A 22618-nucleotide genomic window follows, 5' to 3' on the forward strand; every position below is an offset into this window, starting at 1 on the left:
CTTCAGTTTCTAGGAGGCCTCCTGTCCTAAGGGGAATTCTAGAACCTTCCAAAGAGTATTATAAATTTTAGAATTATGACACTGTGTGTGTTAGAATAATAGTGGCAGCTTCATCTTTATCAAACAGTGTGTATTTGGGGGGCAATAGTTTTTCATGTCCTGTTGTCTCTGATGCAGCTTTTATGAAGTAGTTGTTCTGTGAACTGAATACCACTCTGTAATTGCCACAAAAAAAAAAAAAAAGTTGCACCTGGTTGGTTGATATTCTGAATGCCTTTAAGTAAATACAATTTTTATTTTAAATATTACGATCAATTAAATACTGACTAGCAATAGTCCTTTCTAATAATCTGAGCACCAAGTATCCCAAATCTAGAACTCAAACTTCAGAGAATAAAAAAGGGGCCTAATGGAATCCTTCAATGAACAGTAATTTTCAGAAGGTTAGAGGAGATGGCTGCTGGCTGTTTGTCTGCTATCCTCATTAGAGCATAACTGCTCTTCCCCTTCACTCTACTCTCAACTCAGTCACACCTCTCCAGAGAAGGGACTAAAACGAAGTTGACATTTCTTTAATTTACCAAAGTTCCTGGGAATACATTATAAAATCACATAATCTGAAGGAGGTACGTTGTGAGACTGAATTTAAATTAAAAATGTATTAATATTAAGAAATATTAATGTGGTATACTTTCAAAAGTTCTCATTGTGACTTTAGCATCTAATCAAGATTAAAATTTCATAATGTTTATTAAGATTAGTGGCCCATTAACTAGGTGCCATCAATATTATGATACATTATAGCTTAACAATCATTTATTTTTAGAAGTCTTTGAGTTTTGGTATATTGGGGAAAGCAGAGGATGCTGACTGTCATCTAGTTTATTTTGCTTTAATTCTCCTAAGGACAAGATACCAATTTTTCCTGCCAAGCACTGCCATCTCCATATAATTACCAGTGAAAAAGAAATTTCAAAGAAATTTCATTCATAATTACACTGGTCCCTCCATTGTGTGACTTGTCTGCCCGAAGCCCAAGTTCCCAAATAGTAAATCTCTGATTCTAGCTGAGGCCTCCAATCCTCAGGGTGAATTCTAGTTCATTCCAAAGGTATTATAAATTTTAGAATTATGATACTGTGTGTGCTGGAATAATAGTGGTAGCTTCATCTTTTCAAATAGTTTCTATCCACCAGCCATATTCACTCAGCCCTCACAACAAATTGGTCAACTAGATGTTGGTACTATTATTACCACTTTTCAAGGGAGGAAGCGGAGGGAAAAGAGAAAGTTAACTTGTGCAGTTTATACAAGTTGGATTTTAATCTAGGCAATCTGGGTCCTTAACTACTGCACTCTGTTGCCTCCTGAACTTTTGAAATGTCAGATTAATCGATGTCTTTATCTCTACCATTTAAGAAAAAGATAAAAGAGTGCACCAAAAATGAAAGGCCAGAAAGGCATGTTTTAAGAGGAAATATGAAAACATAGTTTTATTCTATTTCAGAAGCAATTTGTGTAAGGAAATGAAAAATAGCCTGCAAAAGAGTAAAGCTTTCATTTTCAGGCTTAAGTACCTGCAAACATGTGGTTTAGAGGGGAGAAGACCTCACTCCAACAGGCCAAGTCTGTTTTATTTGTAGAACTTGTACATCTTGAACCTGAGGAGCTCTGTATATTTGTAATAAAGTATCCTACGTGGCTTAAAACAAAAATAAAACCATGAGCTGGTGTGAGAGCTGATTCATCCAGAAAGAAATACTTCCATCTAGGCAACAAAAAAATTTTGTCAGACAGAACTTTGTTTTGTCCATGTACTAGGATGGCCTCTCCAATGTCCGTATAATCTCTGCAGCGCAGATACCTCCCCTGAACCTCCTGAAAGTATTTTTGGACTCTGGCCTTTGGTCAAGGACATTGAAAAGACAGTTGGAAAAAAATCACTACTTTGGAGTGTTTTCTAGATAGTGTACAGCAGCTTGCGAATAATGAATTTACATGTAGGATAGCAGCTTGCAAGTCTCAATCAAGCATAAGTCTGTGGGATACTATGAGCTGGCCACTCATGGGCAACTGTGACCTATTTACTATCTACAAATCACAGCAGAACATTCCTTGACTACCTATGGAATATAGAGCTCTTATCACAAGGCAGGCCTTGTGATGCCTAAGCCACTGTTGACCTGTTTACTTGACTGTCTCCGTGGTAGTCTCAGGATAACTCTGCCTGTGATAACATCATACTTTGCTGACGCAAATATCTCTTGACGTATGGTCTCAATGTCCCCTTCCCTGTCCCTCGTAAAATGTTGTCCTCCATTCATATCCCACCCTTCGGACCCAGTTCCTCTTATCATTGTCGCATGATCAGCTTTTACTAGCCAGTGTGACTTCAATAAAGGGCACAAGAACTTCTGCTCAAGTAGCAGAGTCTTGCCTTGCAAACCCGCTCCACGACTGCTGTGTTCCTCATAGTGTTCCTGCTGCACAAAGTTCCTGTCACAAAATAAGTCCTTTATATTTCCGGTATAAACAATGAATTTCATCTCACCAAGATAGCCCTGGGAATGAAGGGGTTAGGATTTGTCTGTTGCCTTGGCAACAATTCCTTCTTTCATCATTCCCATCCTGCTGGTGTCTGTCTTATTCATGCTCTCTCTCCCACATTTTATATTGTTCTGTTAATGCTTGTTATTACATCAACATGTAAACAGCCATAGAGGACTCTGTGTGCAGCTGCTCATAGCACAACTAAACTCTTAGGGTCATGGGCCCCTTTGAGAATCTGATGAAAGCCATGGATAGCTCTCTTCGCAAAATACTCAGAGATGTAGTGGTTTGTAATGAATCTCTGAAAACACCCCAGGGTGAGAAGCGTGACTCCACTAGCATTAAATAAAAGGCTGTTGCTTGGGATCTGGCCTCCTGGTAGCTCACACTTGGCCTTCCCTATCTGTGGCTCTTCCTCTCATGGTCTCAGGTAACAGTAAATGCTGCACTCATTAAAATGCATTTCGGGCAGGAATTTTTAAGGGTGTCTCCCAAAAGCTGCATAGAAAACTTGCTGATTGCAGAAGTAACTGCCTAGACATAGATCAGTGGGGTGACATAGGGTCTTTTGCTTTGAGTTTAGTGCTCTGTAGTTACCATCTTGATATTATTGATAAATGCATGTTTGAATCTGTGTTTTGTAAGTGAAGTTCTACAGAGAAATGGTAAGTGTGCAGGGAGCTTAAAGACTCAGCTCAAACAGCATCCCACCTCCTATCTCCTGTGACCCTTGCAGGGCTAACTCTCCAAGGCTGACACCTGGGCTTTCCCAGTCTCCCCATTTCCATCCCCACCTAGCACTCACTGTGGCCACTGTCCTGGGAATGGGGGCACATGGGCCCAGAGAAGGTGTCAAGCGAGGATCCCAAACTGTTTAGGGGATGGCAGTGGTGGTCCCCATGTTCAGTGCTAATGTCATAGTCTGCAAAGCAAGTAACCCGGTAGAGGCAAGTGGCTCATTCCATTTTGGTATAGACACCTAGCCCATCTCAGCAGGCAGAGGTGGCAGTGCCCTTGGGAGTCACCAGCCGCAGTCGGTTGGGGCAACAGGACTAAAGGAAAAGGTGAGGCCTAGCTTGACTCCTACCCGCAGCCAGGGCACTGCACACATGTGGCAGAGGGGAACCCAGCAGTTCTGTGGGCTGTCCTATTGGCACCCCTCCACTTCACCATGCATATCTGTGTGCCCATGGGAGCAGCATCAAAGAGCAGATAAATCATCATCAGTCAATAGAGAGGTCCTGGAAGATATGAATAGCTTTATGTTTAATACCTTTAGTAGTACCTTTTTCTTACTTTTTCCTCAAGTTGCCTGTGTTTTCTTTTCACCCTGAATTCTACACATTATGCAGCCTGTTCTGTGTCTCTGACCAGCCATAAATAGTTGCAAAAAACACTGATAAATACAGTCTTTATTCTGGTTGGCTAAACCCAGCTCCAAATCAGGAGTTCTCTTATCATGGAAGATGATGGAAATGATTGGTACCAGGGTAGATAACTAGCAGTTTCTACTTCATAACATTTTAAACATAATCATGAGGAATAATTTTCATAATTATCATTATTGAAAGTGTTCCCAACTTTAAGCTAATTAATCCTACAAAGCATTCTATTAGTCCCAGTTTATAAGCACACCAACATCACCCAGATGTGAAATCACTTCGTCCAGAACACACATCTAGCCAGCCATGAGGTCAGGATTCAAACCTGGGATGTCTGGATTTCCAACCCAGCATCCCTACATAGCACCACCCTTGCACCATCTGTGGTTTGGCAGGGATGTTCTAGCTCTCAAAGTGTTATTAAAAGTTAGGTCCATGAGATCCCCAGTACCAGACTGCTACAATATTTGTATAAAGTGCAGCTTCCTAGGCTCTAAGCCAGACTAATGAATCAAATTACCTAAGGATGGGTCACAATCTTCATTTTAAACAAATTCCCCCAAGTGATTCTTAGGAAGTTTAAGAAAGCTTGCCCAGAAGTTTTAAGGTAAAATAAACTTCTTGGGATGATTAGTGTATGGGACATTGTAAAGGAAATATATTAATACCTTATATGTATTATAGGAAGACAATTTCCAACCCAGTAAAGGAGAATCGGTGTTATCTACCAAGATTATAGATGTGCTGACCCTGTGATGCAACATCCCATTTTTGAAAATATATTCTGCAAATGGACCTACACATGCATGAAATAGCAATGTGCAATTTTATACATGGTAGCATTGTTGATAGTAGCCAAATATCGGAGGCTGGGGTCCAGCAGTGGAGCACTGGATGTCTATCTGTGCATGACTCTATGCCATGTCTAGAATGAGGAAGATCACTCAGTGCTGATGTAGGGAAAATATCTAGGCTGTTAGGAAATGAAAAAATGTAAGGCGCCAGAAGTGTGCATTGAACACTATAGAATCATCTCTCACCAGAAACATCTCCCAACACCCGTGACTCTCTCTTTACCAACTCTGACTCAGGCTGGTCTGGTGGTAGGGGGCAATAGAATCACCACCCGCCCCTCTTAGTAGCCCTAGTGTGAAGACCCCCTAATTGTTATCTTTAGAGTTAGTGGAAGTACTTAGGGCCTCTAGGCCCCAGGCAGTGGGTCCTGTTACCAATTCTATGGTAAAGAAGACACATTATTACATCTCTTTGGCAATGGTAAACCTAGACCTAATGACTCTGAGAATGACTCTGTAGAATGACTCTGAGATGGCTTAGACTTTTTCATTATTTCCTATTGGAAATGCTGTGGTCTCAGCCCAGACTAGATTGTTTGGGGGAACAAACTGTGTATTTGTTTTTTAATGTATTTGCATGATCTGTGCTCTTTTTCCAGCTATGTGTGATACCTTTCTCCTCTTGAATTTGAATCCCTCACTCATGAGAGAGTGTTTTCTCTTGTATTAAGAGAATGCTTACACTTTCAAATAGAAACATGAGAGTTTCAATAACAGATTGTTCTCTAAAAATAGTCCCTTCTGCCTTTCCCATTAAAGTAGGTGTCAAGGCTCAGAGTTAACAGAGCAGTTTGTTGGAGCAAAATCAGCACAGAGTGTTCCCTTGGAGATTGACATATATGGCTGTGAAACCCAAGGAAGGCAGACCTTAAAACTTTTCATGAGTTAGAGGAGAGAAACCCAAATGTCAGGTCTTTTTTCCCCCCTATACTTAAAAAAAAAATAAAGATTAAAAAAATACTCTGGCAACAGAAGGTAGATTAAATAGTAGATAATCTGTTAGCGCAATAAAAATTCTTTAACCTCCTGTGTTTTTGGCCTGGATTAATGTATTATGGGTTCTGTCATGGTTAGTAGTGTTTTCCAAATCTGGAATGGGGAGTGCTTGAAGCTTCATTTTCATGGTCCTTTTTATAAGATTTAAGAAGGATAAAATGACCATCTCAAGTAATGAAAGGGTAGCTGATGGATAGTAGAGGGAAAGCCCACATTCTGTAACCCCTCCTTAGACCTTACCTGGTACATTAATTACTCTAACTTGGTAGAATTCATCACAAAGGCCCAACATTATAGCCAACGATAATCTGAACCAGCAGTGTCTAATAGAACTTTTTGTGATATGAAAATATGTACTTGTGCTAGCCAATATGGCAGCCACTAGCCAAATGTGGTATTGAGGGCTTGCTATGTAGCTAGTGTGACTGAGAAACTAATTTTAATTGTATTTCATTTCAACTAGTTTAAATAGCTACATTTAAATGACTAATCACTACCATTTGGACTATACAACTCCCCACACTTGGAATGGGAGACCAGAATTAAGATTTCTGAATTCTGTTTTTATGTCAAATTAAGATGATGGTAAATCCATGTTAGTGCTATATGCGTTAGAAGTCCTTCTTATAGAGTGCTGTAAATTACCCCTTGGTTGATCTGAGATGCATAGATTTCCTTATTGGATTCCTTGAGCCAGACATATTAATACCAATCTGTTCTTTGACTGTGTTGGTGTTACTGCAGAATTCCGTTAGGAAACCAGGCAGCACTCTGAGTGGAGGAGAGAAGATCTTTCTTTATGCCACCAGGCTCACAGGACATTCTTCTCCAAATTCTGAGCCCCGAGCAATTAGGCAACAGGATATTTATTGCCTTAGACAGGGTACACTTGCGCTTTAAAAGCAAGCAGGGAGTATAGAAGCAGGAGATTCCTAAGCAGTTTATCTGGGTTATGTAAGTCAGGTGTGTGGCCTTGAGAAAGTTTATCAGTTTTTCCCTGGGACTTTCGGTCTACAGTGAGGCTTGGTTTTAATGTAACTTTAGACATTTTCCACTTCATTGTTTCATTTTCAAAAACCAAACTAGGGATTTAGTCCCTGGAGAGGATGACTGGTACGAAAGCACTGCCAAATTAATAAGAGGTTTAAAATCACAAAACTGCACGCATATTCACAAATGAGAAAAATCTGTGTGTATATGTTCCTTTAAATTTAGACTCAATTAATTAATAGGACTTAACTTTACTAACATAAACTCCATGCCCCCAGTCCTGCTTATAATTTTGAGAACCAGTGCTATAGTACACAGTTTGTGAGATTGTGACATTTGTAGGCCAATTTAATGTCACAAAAGTCTTTTCTACTGTATAGATACACAAGGTGGCTTTGTAAGAGCAAAAACCATTCAATCTTTGTATCTTAATAACCCCAAATCAGTCTGGTAACTGTTTTGCCTTCTGTTTCTTCCTTAAGAGTGATCATGTTTTATTTTAATTTTTCAGTGGTATTTTTCAAATCAGTCACTATTTTTTATGTTGTTGATAATGAGGCAATGGATAGTTGAGTCTCCCATCAAACAACCTAACAGATCCTGCCAATAAAAGTCCTCATCTCTGACCCTCATATACTCATATCTCTAGGCCTAGAAGAGATAGCTGCAGAATGTTTAAGGAATGGGTCTAGTCTTCCTGTCCTTAGGAATTCTGCCTCCTTAGGAATTGGGGTTGGTAGATAGCCCAGAGCAAACCCAGCCTGGGCTTCAGTTGATCTTAACTCAGGTTCCCAGCTTCAGTTGATCTTAACTCCTGAAATAGCCCATCTTGGAATCTCAAGACCTCCAGGGTCAGCACACAGGGAGCCATCTTCAGATTGGTCTTCACTCCATCCTTTACTATGGTCAAGATCCAGAGCTAACTCACCATCTCTTGGCTACTGATACATGCTCACTGGTAATAAACCATGCTTTACTTGACCTCCTTCAGAGAGCTCTGAGGTGACATAGACAGGTAATTATTGGCCCACTCACCCTCCATTGTTAGCAGAACTCCTGAAAGAGTGAGTCTTGCTGGCATAGACCATTATCTACAACTCTAACATGACTGTGATATAGGGACACAGAAGCTTATTGAAGGAATAAATTCGTAACACATTACAAGCTGTTGTAAGAATGACATTCAGTATTCTCCTCTCCTACTGAGCAAACCACCAAGCAGAACCATGAATATAAGCAGCCCTAGAATTTCAGATCTTATTGTTTTGTTGAGAAGCACACACATGGTTCTTGAGCTAACAGTGTAGGTGGTCTACCAGGGGGTTATGGATCAAAGCCAAGGGGTTTTGTTCTCTGGTCTTCCTCCGCATGTTATTTTTGAGCGCTTAACTAATTGCTCCTAAACTGCACATTAAAGACCGCTTCTGGGATTTTGACAGGAAAATGGATACTTGTTTTTTCTCAGATGTCGTAATAAATCTGCCCTTTGCAAACCAGATCTCCACCATAGACATGTGAATAAACTCTGGGGTGAGACTCAGAAGCCCTCTCTCTAACCCCCAGCCTACATTGGACAAGTGTACCTTCAGCCTTCCCCAACACAAGCAAAACACACCTGCCCTTTCTCTGACTGGATGGGAACATGTGCAGCTGCAGGAGATTAAAGCCAGTGAAAGTTTGTCTGCAAACAGAGCTTCTTGGTCATTAGATGTTGTGCAATTGCAAGTCTTATTAATAAATATTATTATTATTCGTATATGTTGAACCACTTAAAATTCATCATTTATTTTGTTGTTTTTGCTTTAATATACTCATAATTATGTTAAATGGCTCATACTTTTATACATTCACACTTTCTTGACAATTCAAGCTAACAAAAAGAGGTAAATTATTAGGTAAGTCTTCATCTTCTCTCATACTCTTGAGGTAACCACTGTTATCAGGGTAGTGCATTGTGTGTACCTTTCCACTGGGCCTCTGTGTGTAGAAACATAAATCCTTGTTTTCATAGCTTTTAAAAGCATGGGTATACCTTCATATGCTTTCACTACACATACACGCACGCGCACACATACACACATACACACACTCATAAATGTGACATTTCCATATCAATATAGAGCTACCCATTCTTTCAACTATTTGCATAAAAGTCTATATGGACCATCCTCTAACCATTTTCCTATTATAGGTCATTAATTTGTCCATCTGTTCTTTAGACATAAGGGCAAAAGCAAAAGTTATTGCCTTGGCTTTATAATTTTTTGTTCATATGCTTAATCTTGACTTTTCCCTTCTTTTAAACTTAAGCAGGGTTTTTGTTCTTTACATGACAGGTGATCCTTATAAGAAATAATATTTTTTATCTTAAGAAACTTTATTAAGGCAAAAGGAAAAGTGCTTTGCTCCACCATGGTAGAGCTTGCAGGGGTGGTTCATTTGGTTGCATGAGTTTTGGAAATATTGTTTGTTTACATGCTTGGTTTCCTAGGTTTCCTTTTGTCATTGCCAATCTGTGTGACTTGGCGACCGCAGCTCTTCCTAAACTGTGTCTTGTGGCCAAATGCAAACTGAACATCGAAGAATGGAAAATATTGCAAAGTTCTAAACAGTAGAAAAGGTTTTTAATTCCAAGACAGGTCTAGTTCCTATTTTGTGAAAAATATTGTAGAAATATAATTTTTTAAAATATTCTCATAGGTATTTTTTATATCACACCCAAGGAATGAGAGAATAATTTACTTAGTGTTAAATGAAGAGAGAGTTGGAGTTCTTATTTGATAGATACCTGAACATATCTATCAGCACTAGACCTTAGCTCACTGAGATTGGCCTCTTTGTGTATTTTTGTATTATGCATTTATGTATTTATGTATATAAACTAGGTACTAGGTAATTGGTAAATGTTTGATATACCAAATGGATTTACATAGGGTTGAAAACTACCATTTTTAAAAGTTTTGCTGGAAAGGGATCCTCAGATGTTTACTTGATACAAAGAAGGTGGTGAGACATGTAAGGAGAGAACAGGCCAAGCTGAAGATTTAATTTGTAAGTAGGAGGAGACCGGGAAAATGAGGTAATGTGGTTTTCTAGTGATAAATGATAAATTAAATCTTGGGGATGTTTATCTTGGGCTTGAAAGCAGTGGAAAGCCACAAGAACCTTTCTGGAAGGGAGCAAATGGCCAAATCAGTGAGTGGGGAAGCTGACATGGGCTTTTCATGTATGTGTTATGGGACTAATGACCTGGTGGGAACTGTCCTCTCCTGCCCCTTGCATGGAATGAGTCAATTACAGTTAAATTTATAGCTTGTTTTGCTGAGTTTCTATGTACCAAAAAATATTCAGAACAACAGAAACAAAACTCTAGTTTTTCATATTGTGAGTTTCTCTGTAGTATATTTGTATGAGTATACATGTACACTGCACATTTGCAAAAATCAAGCAACTGAAAAATATTTCCGAGGGTGGGGGACAGGGAATTAAAAAGTCCTCCCAAAACAATGAAATTTCCTTACTTACCTCCAGTCCTCATGAGTGAATTGGTAGCCTCCACCACTTCACTTTTTCTCCTAAAGGCTGTAGAAGTTTGTGGATAAGTTAAGTAAATTGGAGGTCCTAAGTTCTTTCATGTGAGCTAGTACTCAGGTCCAATCCACTGAGAGGGAAAAAAAAGTTTCAAAAGATGGTCTTTTTTATTTTTTTTGAGACCCCTGAGGCCAATTCTTCCTCCCAGGAATATCTAAGCAGACTGACTAACCAATAAAATTGATTTTCCTAACATTTGCCTATTCCCTACTATTCCTGTGCCATATGCTTTTACTTATGATGATCTCATTCCCCATTAAAATAAAAATGCCCTCCTGGACATACTCTGCAGCCCTAGCTCTGATGTCCATGAGTTGGGGATGGCTTATGCCTAATGCTTGGGGAAAATGCAAGGAGAAGGATAAATGGTTATAGGACTTTACATCTTGCTTCTCAATATAGACTGTGAATTGTTGCAAAACTCAAATAAAATAGTGTGGGCAGAGCTGTAAGTAAAATGCAGAAAGATCTATAAATTATACTTGTTACCTGTTCCAAAATGCAAAATTCGTTAGGTAAAAATTCTAATAAAAAAAAGTTTTCTTCAAAAGCCTATGTCCAGTCTACTGTAATTTTCCCATGAAAAAGTCTGTAATTCACATATTAGGAAAGTACAAACTTGCATCGAATGCAATTATTTTTTAATGCCTTTACCTTAGTTGTTTCTGATTTAGAGTGCTTGTCTCTTTTAAACTGCAAAATTGAGGGCTAGGTGTTTGTTTTTTTTTTTTTTTTTCTTTATATAAACCTCTGTCTCTTACTCCAAACATTTAAAGAGGTAGCTGGTTTCTTTTTATCTGACAGGCAAGTCAGGTGATTTTGTCGCCTTGCAGATAAAGAATAGCTTAGCCCAGGATTGGGTCTATCTTGGCATGATTACTGGTTAGAAAATGTGCCCATCATGGAAGTTAATTTTCTTTGAAGAGATACAATTCCCTGTGCTTTCAGACCTACAAGCATAAGAAGCAGTTTCTTCAACCTGGATCACTCCTGGCACTTAATATGATGCCAGCTGCAAATCAGAACTTTCTAATGAATGCCAAACCCTTTCCACCAGAGGAATGTTAAAAATGTCCAAAAACAATCTTTTAAAAAAGTTACCATAGAGAGACTATCATCAGTAAAATTTTAAAGTATGTTCATCTGAACTCAGCATCTCCAGTTAAGGACTAAATTAACACAAATGAAAATGGGACTTTTATCTGAGGAGTAAAATCAGAATCCATATTAGCCAATGTGGAAACTGTAGAAGCAAACAAATGGCTGTGATTTTTCTTTTCCCAACAATGAGAATAATTTCATATTGGATGAGTAGTTTCCCACTATTACCCTCCCTTCTCTCTTTATATCCATTGACAGTTTAGCAGTAAAGAATATAATTCATTATTTTCATTTTAAAGTATTCCTAAGGGTTATCTAAATTTAATTATACAAAGTTATATGTGTTTTGGACTGAATTTTTGGAAAAAACTTCATACTTCACTTTTAGTCTTTTAAGTTTTGCTTGTTCTATAATCAAAGCAATAAAGGGCTCTATAGTTCAGTGCAATTTTTCCTGTTTGGACATAATATGTCTCCTGAGCAAAAGTAAATCCTATATGACCTATCACTTTTGATGGGCTATCCTATTAAAGAGTAGTAGCATTCACAGGCCAGAGAGATTGTAACTGAAAAGGAGTATATTTCTCATTCAAAAAAAAAAAAAAAAGCCAGTGAGCTCCAAGTCAGGCCTTGAACTCCATTCCCTTGGTTTCATTCCTCTTTCTCTCCTTATCCATGATTTCCTCTTATACCCCTTATCACAAGCTATACCCCAGTGTGTTGGTGACTTCAGGCAACAAGTGAGATGACTCTGAAGTCCTTCAAGTTTATATTTGTTAATGTGGATTCAGTCACTTACTGTTTTGAAGGAGATTATTTAGCCAGACCTAATTAAGATGTGAAAATCACACAAAGAAACATCTTGCTTTCACTTAAGTGAAAATGAGCATGTTCTGGCTTTGCTGCTAATTAGCTTAGACTTAAGAACAGTTGAAAGAAGGGGTTTTACTCAATGACTTTTCCAGTTTTTTCTAATATTGGTATTTTGTGATCTTGAGGAAACCACACAAAGAAACCCAACTAAGTATTGCCTATGTCTCCTCTAAATATATCAAGTCCACTTGGATTAAAAAGACCACCTAGAACTTACTTCCCTTCTCCCAGAATACTCTCATATACAGTGAGGCTTGTTCTTGTGAGGTGTGAGCTTGAAACTCCCAAATCTCTTGCCTAGGTCTTTCATGTCCCCATTGCCATATCTGGCAACTCCACCTCCTATTTTTCCACCTCCTGAGGTTGAGTATTAGCCATAATCTTTGAATGGTTACCACCCAAAGAGCTCCCATTCATGGAAACTAACTTAAGATAACCAGGCAGGGGTAAACAAAACCATGAACATCTTTTTCTTGTTTATAACTGTGGTTCCAGAGTCTTAGAGCAGTGTCTTATACAAAGTAGATGTTTAGTAAATATTGTTGATCTCAGGGTTGACACCACTCCATCATGTGTTGGACTCCTCATATTCATAGTCACACTCTGGCAAAGTTCCTGATCATTTTGTTACCACCCACACCAGCCCAACAATTATTCCACTACAATTTGTCTTTTTTCTTACTTATTCTTGATTCATTTCCTAGGTTAAGCTATAAAAATTTCCTATTCACTTGATACATAATCTAAATGTCATGCCTTCATTTAGTGAATGAGTTTCATTTTCCAATTATTATTATGATATTGACCCCACAGGCAAATACAACCAAAGAACTTTGACATAAATGATATTGCTCGTTTTTTACCTCAAAAGATTTTGGACTCTTCCAGTGAGGAGTTAACTGAAAGAAACTTTTTTTCTATTCACTATTAAGTCTACTTGGTCAGAGGGGGAATAAAGTCTGCCAACAGATGCTTACATGAAAGTTAAACCCAGGGAGTTTTATTATCATGAAATATAAAGCGGTAGTAATGGAGAAAATTAAACTTGTTTAAATTTAGGACTTTATTACATCTAATTAATGCATCATTTAGTATATTCTACTTCCTCTTCTTTGAAAGTGTAAGTACATCAGAGTCAATCTTAAAGGTGAACACTGACACATTAAAACTGCACCACAGGGCATCTTGTTCAGCAACATAGATGCTAAGATGAACTTCTGTTACCAAATTAAGTGGAACTGACTGATAATTTGAAAAACAAATTATCTGAAGTTTGAGAGGACAATACTCTCCACCCCTACCCTAGAACCTATTACTGAGAGGTGTAGACCTCATTCCTAGAACTTTAAGCCAGCCCTCCAGTGGAATACTGAATTGATTCCACAAGCTCCAGGAACCAAGTTCATTTCATCTAAGGTGATACCAGTTGGTAATTCTGGGTTGAAAAGGATCAGTTTCTTCATTTCTTATGGTATTAGCTTTATCAAAGCACCTCTTTCCCAGGGAGCTATCCAAGGTGCTATCTGAGGCTCCCTATCATCTGATAAATCTTAATCTTTTGTTCCAGTGTTGGCATATAGTTCTGCCTATATTGAGCCACATTCTTCTGCATTTGACTAATCATGAAGCCATTTGTCTTTCCCAATTTTGATCCTTCCTGACTACTACTTGCTTCCAAATCCTGAGATGTGTTGTGACTCATTCATAGTCTGCCCTTAACTAACCCTTTGCCTGCATCTTGCCTTGACCTTGTCAGTCTGACTTAACTCTTGTCCTTTCTCCCTTGCCCCCCCGTCTGGACTTTGTATATCCATAACACATGTCACCAGAGTGTGGAAATCAGAAACTAATCAACAATAATAGTTAAATCTTTCTGTATATGATTTTATTTTGGTATGAACATAAATTGCCTATTATATGCTGTTGGAAAAAATAAGCTCTGTAATGAGAAAATTTCTAATAAACAGAGACTGGAATGATAAATAAAAAAATAATTTTCATTTTTAGTTTATCTTTTAATATATTTGTTAAAATAAATTTTCAATCACTGTTAGTAGTAGTATCAATATTATTCTTGGAACATATATTTGTTACACAAAATTTAATCTTTCTTTGCATTTTTTGTCTGAAATAAAAGAAAAACTGTTTTGACTGTAGTAGTAGATTACCCATTTGGCAATTGTTGCTGAAATATGTTTTTTTAAGATACTTAAAAAAAAATTTTGGAACACTCCCAATTTACACACAGTGTTGAAATTTGCCTAGAAGCTATTTTAATGTAATAAAGTAATTAGTCCCCATAAAATTTCTTTAATATGCTTTCATAAAATTAATCATCTCATCTTATTGCCACTGTAGCATATATGTTGTCTCTAAAAGGAAAGACAAATCTATATTAACTTAGGGCACTGTGGGTGTTGTGCAATTGATTGTGTAACAAGTCTCTGTTTTCTGTTTCTTTTATAATGATCACACTGTCTTGAGAAATAGAAGGGGAAGAAAAAATTTTCCAACGTCATCACCCTCTGTTTCCTAGCTCTGAAGAGTTTGCCTAACTTGAGTATTTCTACTGATGTTTGTATTGGTATTCAATTTATATAAAATCACAGTCATTCTCTTTCCCAGTTCCTTTTGTGATCAATGACCCACATTTCTAAGAAGGTTTTCAAGATTAAGGATGCCATTAACAACTTTTTATGATTGTGTAAAGCTAATAAACCCTCCAGCAATTGAGGTCTTGACCTTGACTTTTGACCAGCCCCTAGCATAGAGGCACGACATTCTTTCTGGCCCCAGCAGCTGAGCCTTGATTCAATTTAGACCTCAATATAAACATAACTGGAATGGTCAACTAATCCATTTTAATAAAACTTACTTTTCCAACAAAGCCTTATGAGAACACCAGGCAAATTATATAGATAAAAAGAGCGTGAGTCCCATAAAATGCAATTCTGGTAACTTAAGTCCCATCGTCTCTCCATCATCCAAGGCAGTTCATCCAAGGCAGTTCAGTCTCTCCATCATCATGGAACTCTGTTTAAGAACTACTGATTGTCCAATTCTTTTACTTTACAAATGGAGAGACTGAGGCTTGAAAGGGTTGACTTGCTGTTCAAGGCCACACAGCTAAATAGGGACAAACTTGAGATAAAAAAAAAAAAACAATATCCTGCCCACCTTCTACTGTTCAGTCACAACTTTTGCTTCTCCTTTTCCTCTTGATGTTTTCCTCAGGGTTGAAACTAGCACACCATGCACACTCTGACTTGTGCATTGATAGGACTTTCTTGTCACAACATAAAAAATATTTTAATTCAAACTGCCTTAAACTAAAGGACTTTACTGTCCAGTGTAAATGAGAAGTTCAGGGATATCTGGCTTCAGGTACAACTAGGGGCTTGATGCCATTCAGCTCAGTCTTCCCTTCTTCATGTCTCAGCTCTGCCTTTTATTGTATGACTTAATTTTTAGGGCCCTTCTTCATGGACTCCAACATCCTTACAGTGACAATTCTTATGAAAACAAAGTTTCTCCCACCAAAAATTTCCCAATTGAACCTCATTGACCTAGGTTAGTTCTTGTGCTCTTTCCTGAACCAGGTGTAGCCAAAGCATTCGATTGACCTGATTGGCCAACCTTTGGGGTCAGTCCCACTCAAACCATTTGGACTGAAAACAGGAAGGGCAGGTTCACTGAGGGAAAACTTTAGTTAAATTATATACTATCTATATTGGCAGGTAGTATGTAAGTATGTAGTAGAGATGATTAGATAGATAGATAGATAGATAGATAGATAGATAGATAGATAGATAGATAGATAGATATGAAAATACATAATATGTAACAATCTGCAATGTGATATAGTAAATGGGAAAAAGCCATGACAATATAGTGTATTGGATGATAGTCATGTGTATAAAAACTAACATGCTGTGTTTAAATATTTATTTGTATGTGTTAGAATATAAATAAAATATCTTTAGAAGGATATTCCCAAACTGAGAATAAGAAAGCTTACTTTTACTGTCTCCTAGTTTTCAATTATCCACCTTACCCCTAACAATAATTTAAAAAAATTTAAATAAATTGAATGGACATAGAGAGTGTGGCCCCAGAGCACTGAGAAACATACCTCATGTAATTCTTTGCCAACCCTTTCCTAGTCTCTGCCTGGCCCACTGCTTTTCTTGAGGAAGGCATGCATCCACAGGCAGGCCTCTTCAGGACCTTCAGGAAAGTTAATCACAGAGAATTTGAAAAGATGGCAGAAAGGAGACTCATCTCCACCTTTTAACCTGTGAGGGTTCACAGCGACCCTCAAATCTAATACTTTCTTGCATAGAAAAGAATTTCCTCTGCAGCCCAGTGTTGTCAGGTAAAAAAAAATATAGGAAGCTCAGTTAAATTTCAATTTCAGATAAAAAATAAACCTTTGTTTTTAATATATCACATGCAATGTTTGGGACATACTTATGTTTTTAATCTTATCTCCAAATGAAAATTACTTTTTTTTTAAGATTTATTTATTTATACAAGAACCGGGGTATAGGCTAGATGTGCGGGAAGGTGAGAGGATTCACCAGCAACAGAGTGGGGAACAAAACAGGCAGACTGACGAAATACACTGCTGAAGGGAGGAGCAGGCGAGACAGGAGAGGCCTGCCACACCATGGGGGACCCTCGCCTGCCGGCCGGGATCAAACCAACACTGCAGAGGCTGCGGACAGCTTCACAGCACTGCGCTCAACCACCTGTGCCACCAGGGGAGGCCCACAAATTACATTTAAATTTGAAAAATCAATGTAATTCAACATAGTAACAAATATGAAAGAAATACACAAACTGGTCATCCCAGTAGCTAAAGGAAAAGTCTTGACAAAATTCAAAATCTATTCTTCATTTTAATTAAAAACCATAAATTCTTAACACAGTAGGAATAGAAGAAAACTTCCTCTAAAAACCTGGCAAACATCATCCACAAAGAATCTACAGCTGTAGATTTAATGAAAAAATTCAAAATGTTTCTCTTAAGATATAAAAAAGGAGATAAGATGTTCAGCCTTACCAGTTCTATTCAATATTATTAAAAAAAGATCTCACCAGTAATCCAGCAAGAAAAAGAAATGAAATTCATCCAAACTGAAAGGAAAAAGCAATTCTGTCCTTATTCAAAGATAACATGATTGTCTATAGAAAACCCAATGGCATCTACAAAAAATATTTGAAATTGTAATGTGTGTGTAATAAGATTGAAGAAAACAAGATCATATCTTTTGAAATATTTTTATATATACTAGCTACCAACCCAGAAAATTAAAATTTTAAGTCTTTATAATAACATTAAAAATGAAATAATGGTAAAATGACATAATATGAAATTTTTCTGTACACTAAAACTTATAATCATTTTATGGATAGAAATTCAAAAAGACTTAAATATATTTAGAGATAGGACTTGAATTTAGTTAGAAAACATAGTTAAGTATATTTAATTGCTTAATCTGACAATTTCCATGGATTCCTAACCCAGATGCTCTTCAGACAGCTTGTATTCTCTGAGCCGGCTTTTCTGATCTGTCAAATGAAAGCTATCACTCTAGCTTTATCACCAGGCTGTTCTGAGGCTTATATATGCCCTAGTACTTTGTGAATAAAGTGCTTTAAAACTGTAAAGACTAAACAAAGGTGCTCTCAGTTTCACTGTATCAAAACCCTAGACTTCTTGGCAAACAACATATTGTTGTTTTCTTGGTTGTGATTTCTTATAAGCTTTAGGCAGTCATACATTTATTATTACAGTTCAGGAGTATTTCTAAAATATAGTAACAAGGACTTCATTCTCAGTGTTGCCTTCATTTAAAATTGTCTTTACCTTATGTAAATAAATGGCAGGTGCATTGCTTAGTTCATTTAGCATATATTCATTTAATATCTAGCATGTACCAGTCACTGGAGATAAAGGTATAAGTAAGATACAGACCTTCCATCACATGGTCTGGCTGAGACAGAATTAAAGGAGGAGAGTAGACAGGTATGAATGCTTCTCAAGCTTGGCTTGACTCTAGAATCACCTGGGGACTCTAAAAATTCTAATCAGTAGGGTGACCAAGCATTCCAATTTGCTCAGGATGGAGAGGCTTTCCAGGATGTGGACTGATGTCTAGGCTGTACAGCAGACCAAGGCTTCACTTGGCTTCACAAGGCTCCACTGTGCACCTGAGGTTGAGAACTGCTGGATTAGGAGGAGATTAGAACATGTTGACTCTTGAGCTCAAAAAAGACATTGGGCAAATGAGAATGTGAATGTGAATTTTTTTTTACTTGAATAGACATATAGAAAATGAATACCTAGCTAACTAGGTAAAACAGGTGTAGAGTCTGACTTGGGCGGGGAGCAGGTTTTAGTATATTATACTTCCATATTAGAGTGACCCAAGACTGTTTAAGTCAGAGCTTTCCAAACCATCCCCAAATCCAGAGGACAAGGAGATTAATTGGGACAGAACAGGTTCAACAAATTGCCCAGGACAGCTGATGACTATAGCACTCACAGCCACCCTTCTTTGCTCTGTTAAATAGATGAATTTCTGTGTTCAATTATGTTTGAAAAACAAAAAGTTTTAATGCTGCTAATCTAGGTCAGATTGCACCTTTTATAGATATTATGGGGTTTACTTTCATTTGAAGTTCTATAATGGTCAACACTGTAAATTATGTATTCTCTATAAGGTGACAAAATGAAATGTTTACCTTTATAGTTTTATTTTTTATTGAATATTTTCATCCTTTTCGCTCTTACACTTTATAGTAATCATAAAATGCAAAATTTGAACTGAGCAAGTGAAAATAAGACTAAATATATGTTTATCTATTTTTATAGAAATAATGTTTTTAAATGTATATTTATTTTTATAAATATGTATTTATATAAATTTTGTCACTATAATATCTATTTTACCTATAATCTATAATAGCCTCTAAATAATCTATGATCTATAAGTAAATATATTTAAATCTCTGTATAAAAGATATTGTAATATACAAAATATATATAAAAGTATATATATTATTCATAGATCTTAATTTAGATGTGGCTGTATAAATATATATTTTAATTCAAATTTACTTACCTATTCCATGGTGAAATTTTCATAGGTACTCCTATTTCATTCTGGTTTGAATGATGCTGAACTGTGTCTAACTCCTTTTGTTTGACAAAACTGGCTTACATAATGCAGTTATGTAAGCAAATATTCAGCTGTGTCCTAAGCAGTGTTATTAGCAAAACTGGTAAGATAGAGAGTTAGAATTCCTAGTAAGTCAAAAGAAGAAAATTTCCTTGTAAAATGGACTCCTAGTCCATGAGAGAAGCATCCTTTTTTTCTTTCAGTCACACTCAGGGAACCTGAAGAGTGAATTCAGTTACCATTGTCCCTTGACGTTGTCGCCCTCCACATTTCATGCACCTTAAATAGAGGTACCTTCTAAATCTCCAAGGAGTATCTTGCCTACCTGGCAAATCCAAGTCAAGTGGTAGAAAATATGTTCTGAGAACTGATCTTTGGTAGAACAAACACTGTTGGCCTTTTCTTGTTTATTTTCATACTTCTTTGTTAAATACTGTATAAAGTGAAGTTCTCTTTCCAAATCTTTCCCGACCTTTCACTGTGGGTTCATCGCTTGGTTTTCTGTGGGTAGTTGCTAAGGTAAACTTCTCTTCTAAAACTGCCACTGTGGCCAGTAGCCACACCCTCCTCTGACCTGATGACAAAGGGTAGAACAAACATCTGTGGCAGTGGTTTCAATGTTGGCAGACTGTTTACACTGGAGATTGTCTCCTGGCATGTTTTACTTTTGCCAGGGCTAATGCTTTGTAATCTTTTAAGACTGCTTTTTGCAGTGTTAGCCATGAAATGAGAATAATTTCCCCATCATTGGGGGAACCAAAATGGCATTCTAGGCGGCTGAGTAAGGCTGGCCTCATCACTTCTTGATGTATCGCTGATCTCTGCACTTTGGAATGCTTCAAAATTTGAGGCTGATAAAACTATAGCTCTCTTTAGTCTAGAAATGTCACACACTGAAACACTTTCTGAATGCTTCCCACAAAGCCTACATTCAGAAAGGCAAAGAATTGTGCACTTTAACAATTCTTTGTGTATCCTAATATAATGAGAATTTTTTGTTTCAGAAAGTATTAGCAGTGGGAATGCATATTAGAATATTAAGTGTGATGTGAGTTGCCTGTGAAATGACAACTCATTAGATATCTTATTTTCTAAAATAGTAGTAAATTGAATAATTGTAATGAAATGCAAACCTAATGAGAAATCTCCATGATAAAAGTTTTTAACATGTAAACATAACCACCCCAAAAAAACCCTATCACCAGGACAGAGTTCACTTATTTATTTAAAAGTAAGGGAGCACCTGTTAGGGGACAGGCAGATGTGACATGTGTTTTTATATGCTTAAAACCCAGCTGGGAACACAGACAAGTAATCAAAAAACTAATAATTGAAGTTTTACTATTGATACTAAAGGAGACAACTAACTTAGTGTGGAGATGGAGGTTAGCCAAGGTTGCCTGGATAAAGTGACATTGAACCATGTACACTTGCCTAGGTTGTGTACTGCACATTTGTACTTAGAGGCTCTGTAAAGTCAGGCCTTCATGAAGTTTAGGAGTGAGCTAAAACAGAAGCAGGGGATACTGAAGTGGAAGGCAAATGAAAGGAATGAAGGAAGGGAGAGGAAAGATTATCCCTGTTTAAGGAAACTGCACGTGAAAAGGCTTGGAAGCAAGAGAGGATGTGGTGCCTTAGAGAGGAACTAAAGGAAATTCTGTGGCTATTGTGTAGGCCGTGAGCAGGGTGTGGTATTAAATGTGAGTCCTGAACACCAGGGCTTTGTAAATCAAGGACATGGTAACCCCTTCAAGTATTTTAGGCCAGGAAGTAGTATAATCAGTCGCGCATGGTAGAAATAACCCTGGCTGTCTCACTACTGTGTGGCAATCAGGTTAGAGGGAGGGCAAGACTGATGCAGGAAGACCTATTGGAAGTCAATTTGCAATAAACAAGACAGATAATGAGTTCTAAACTGACCTGGTGGAGAGAACTTGGTGGAATGAATGGCTTTGAGAAAAGTTTGGAAAATGGAAGTTATCAAGATTGGTAGAAATTGGACAAGGCCAGAGTTGGGGAAATCAGTGAAGATGCTGAGAAGTATTGATAGATCATTGGATAGGTTGTGGTTCCATTCACTCAGATTTGAAACTCAGAGGAAGATCAGAATTTAGGGGGCAGAGAGAGAGTTTAAGTGTCTATGGCATTTCCAAAGGGAGATGCCTACTAGGAAATTAGATGCAGAAGTTAGTGAGGGATCAGGCCAGAAATACAGACTTGTAATCAACTGTATAAATATGAGGCTGGAAATCATAGGGGAGGTGACTCACTCAGGTAGTTTGGAAGCAAGCAAACAAAGCTCCTAAATAAAAGTGGTTTAAACTGGTTCTTGTTTTTCTATTTCACAATGAAAAGTGCAGATTTAGGAAGTCCAGACTGATTAGAAGACTACAGAATATGAACAGGAACCCAGCTCCTTCTGTGTTTCTGCCCAGCCCACAGCAATAACGTCTACATTCAGGGTTCTCTGCTAAGGTAACCAATGGTGTCAGTTTGTCCAGAACTAAAAGAGTTCCCAAGACATAGGAATTTCCATTTTATGGCATCCTGAGTGGCCCAGGGGGTAAGTCTCAGCAGTATTGCCACCACTGCCTGAGTTTGATCCCCGACTAGGAAACTAACCCATATCTGGTGCAACAGACCTCTCCTGTCTCTCCCACTGCTCCCCTTAGCAGTGTATTTCAGTAAATCCACCTGTTCTGCTCTCCAGTCTATCTCTGGTGAATCCTTACACTCCCCACACCACTGGTCTATACCCCAGTTCTACGCAAAAATAAAAAAGTTTAAAACCAGGAATTTCCCAGGCTAACTGGGATGAATTGGTGACCCAGGTTACCTCCTGGTTTTAAGATGATCACTTCAACTCCAGCCCATTGCGTTGACACTTCAGACTGAAGGAAGGATGAAGAGAGGCCAAAGCAACATGCCAACTGAGCAAGCCCTTCTTTTCTTCTAAGAGTTAGTGAACTGTATTTATTTATTCCTCTTCCAGCAAGATTAATACTCCATTTACAAAGAAATACTCTAATTGATGGAGAGTTTGTTAGCATATTTTTGCATTTCCAACTTCATTCGATTGGTGGCCATCAGAGAG

General features: G+C 37.7%; 1 protein-coding gene across 1 annotated transcript in view; it reads left to right on the forward strand.

The window, feature by feature from the left end:
* The window catches only part of MAMDC2 (MAM domain containing 2), a gene marked incomplete at its 3' end in the record, with an annotated part of 134336 nt that overhangs the window by 26066 nt on the left and 85652 nt on the right, over positions 1–22618 (forward strand). The gene's annotated exons all lie outside the window — the stretch shown is intronic.

This window comes from Talpa europaea (genome assembly GCF_964194135.1).
Source record: "Talpa europaea genome assembly, chromosome: 7".
In the NCBI taxonomy this organism is placed as follows: domain Eukaryota; kingdom Metazoa; phylum Chordata; class Mammalia; order Eulipotyphla; family Talpidae; genus Talpa; species Talpa europaea.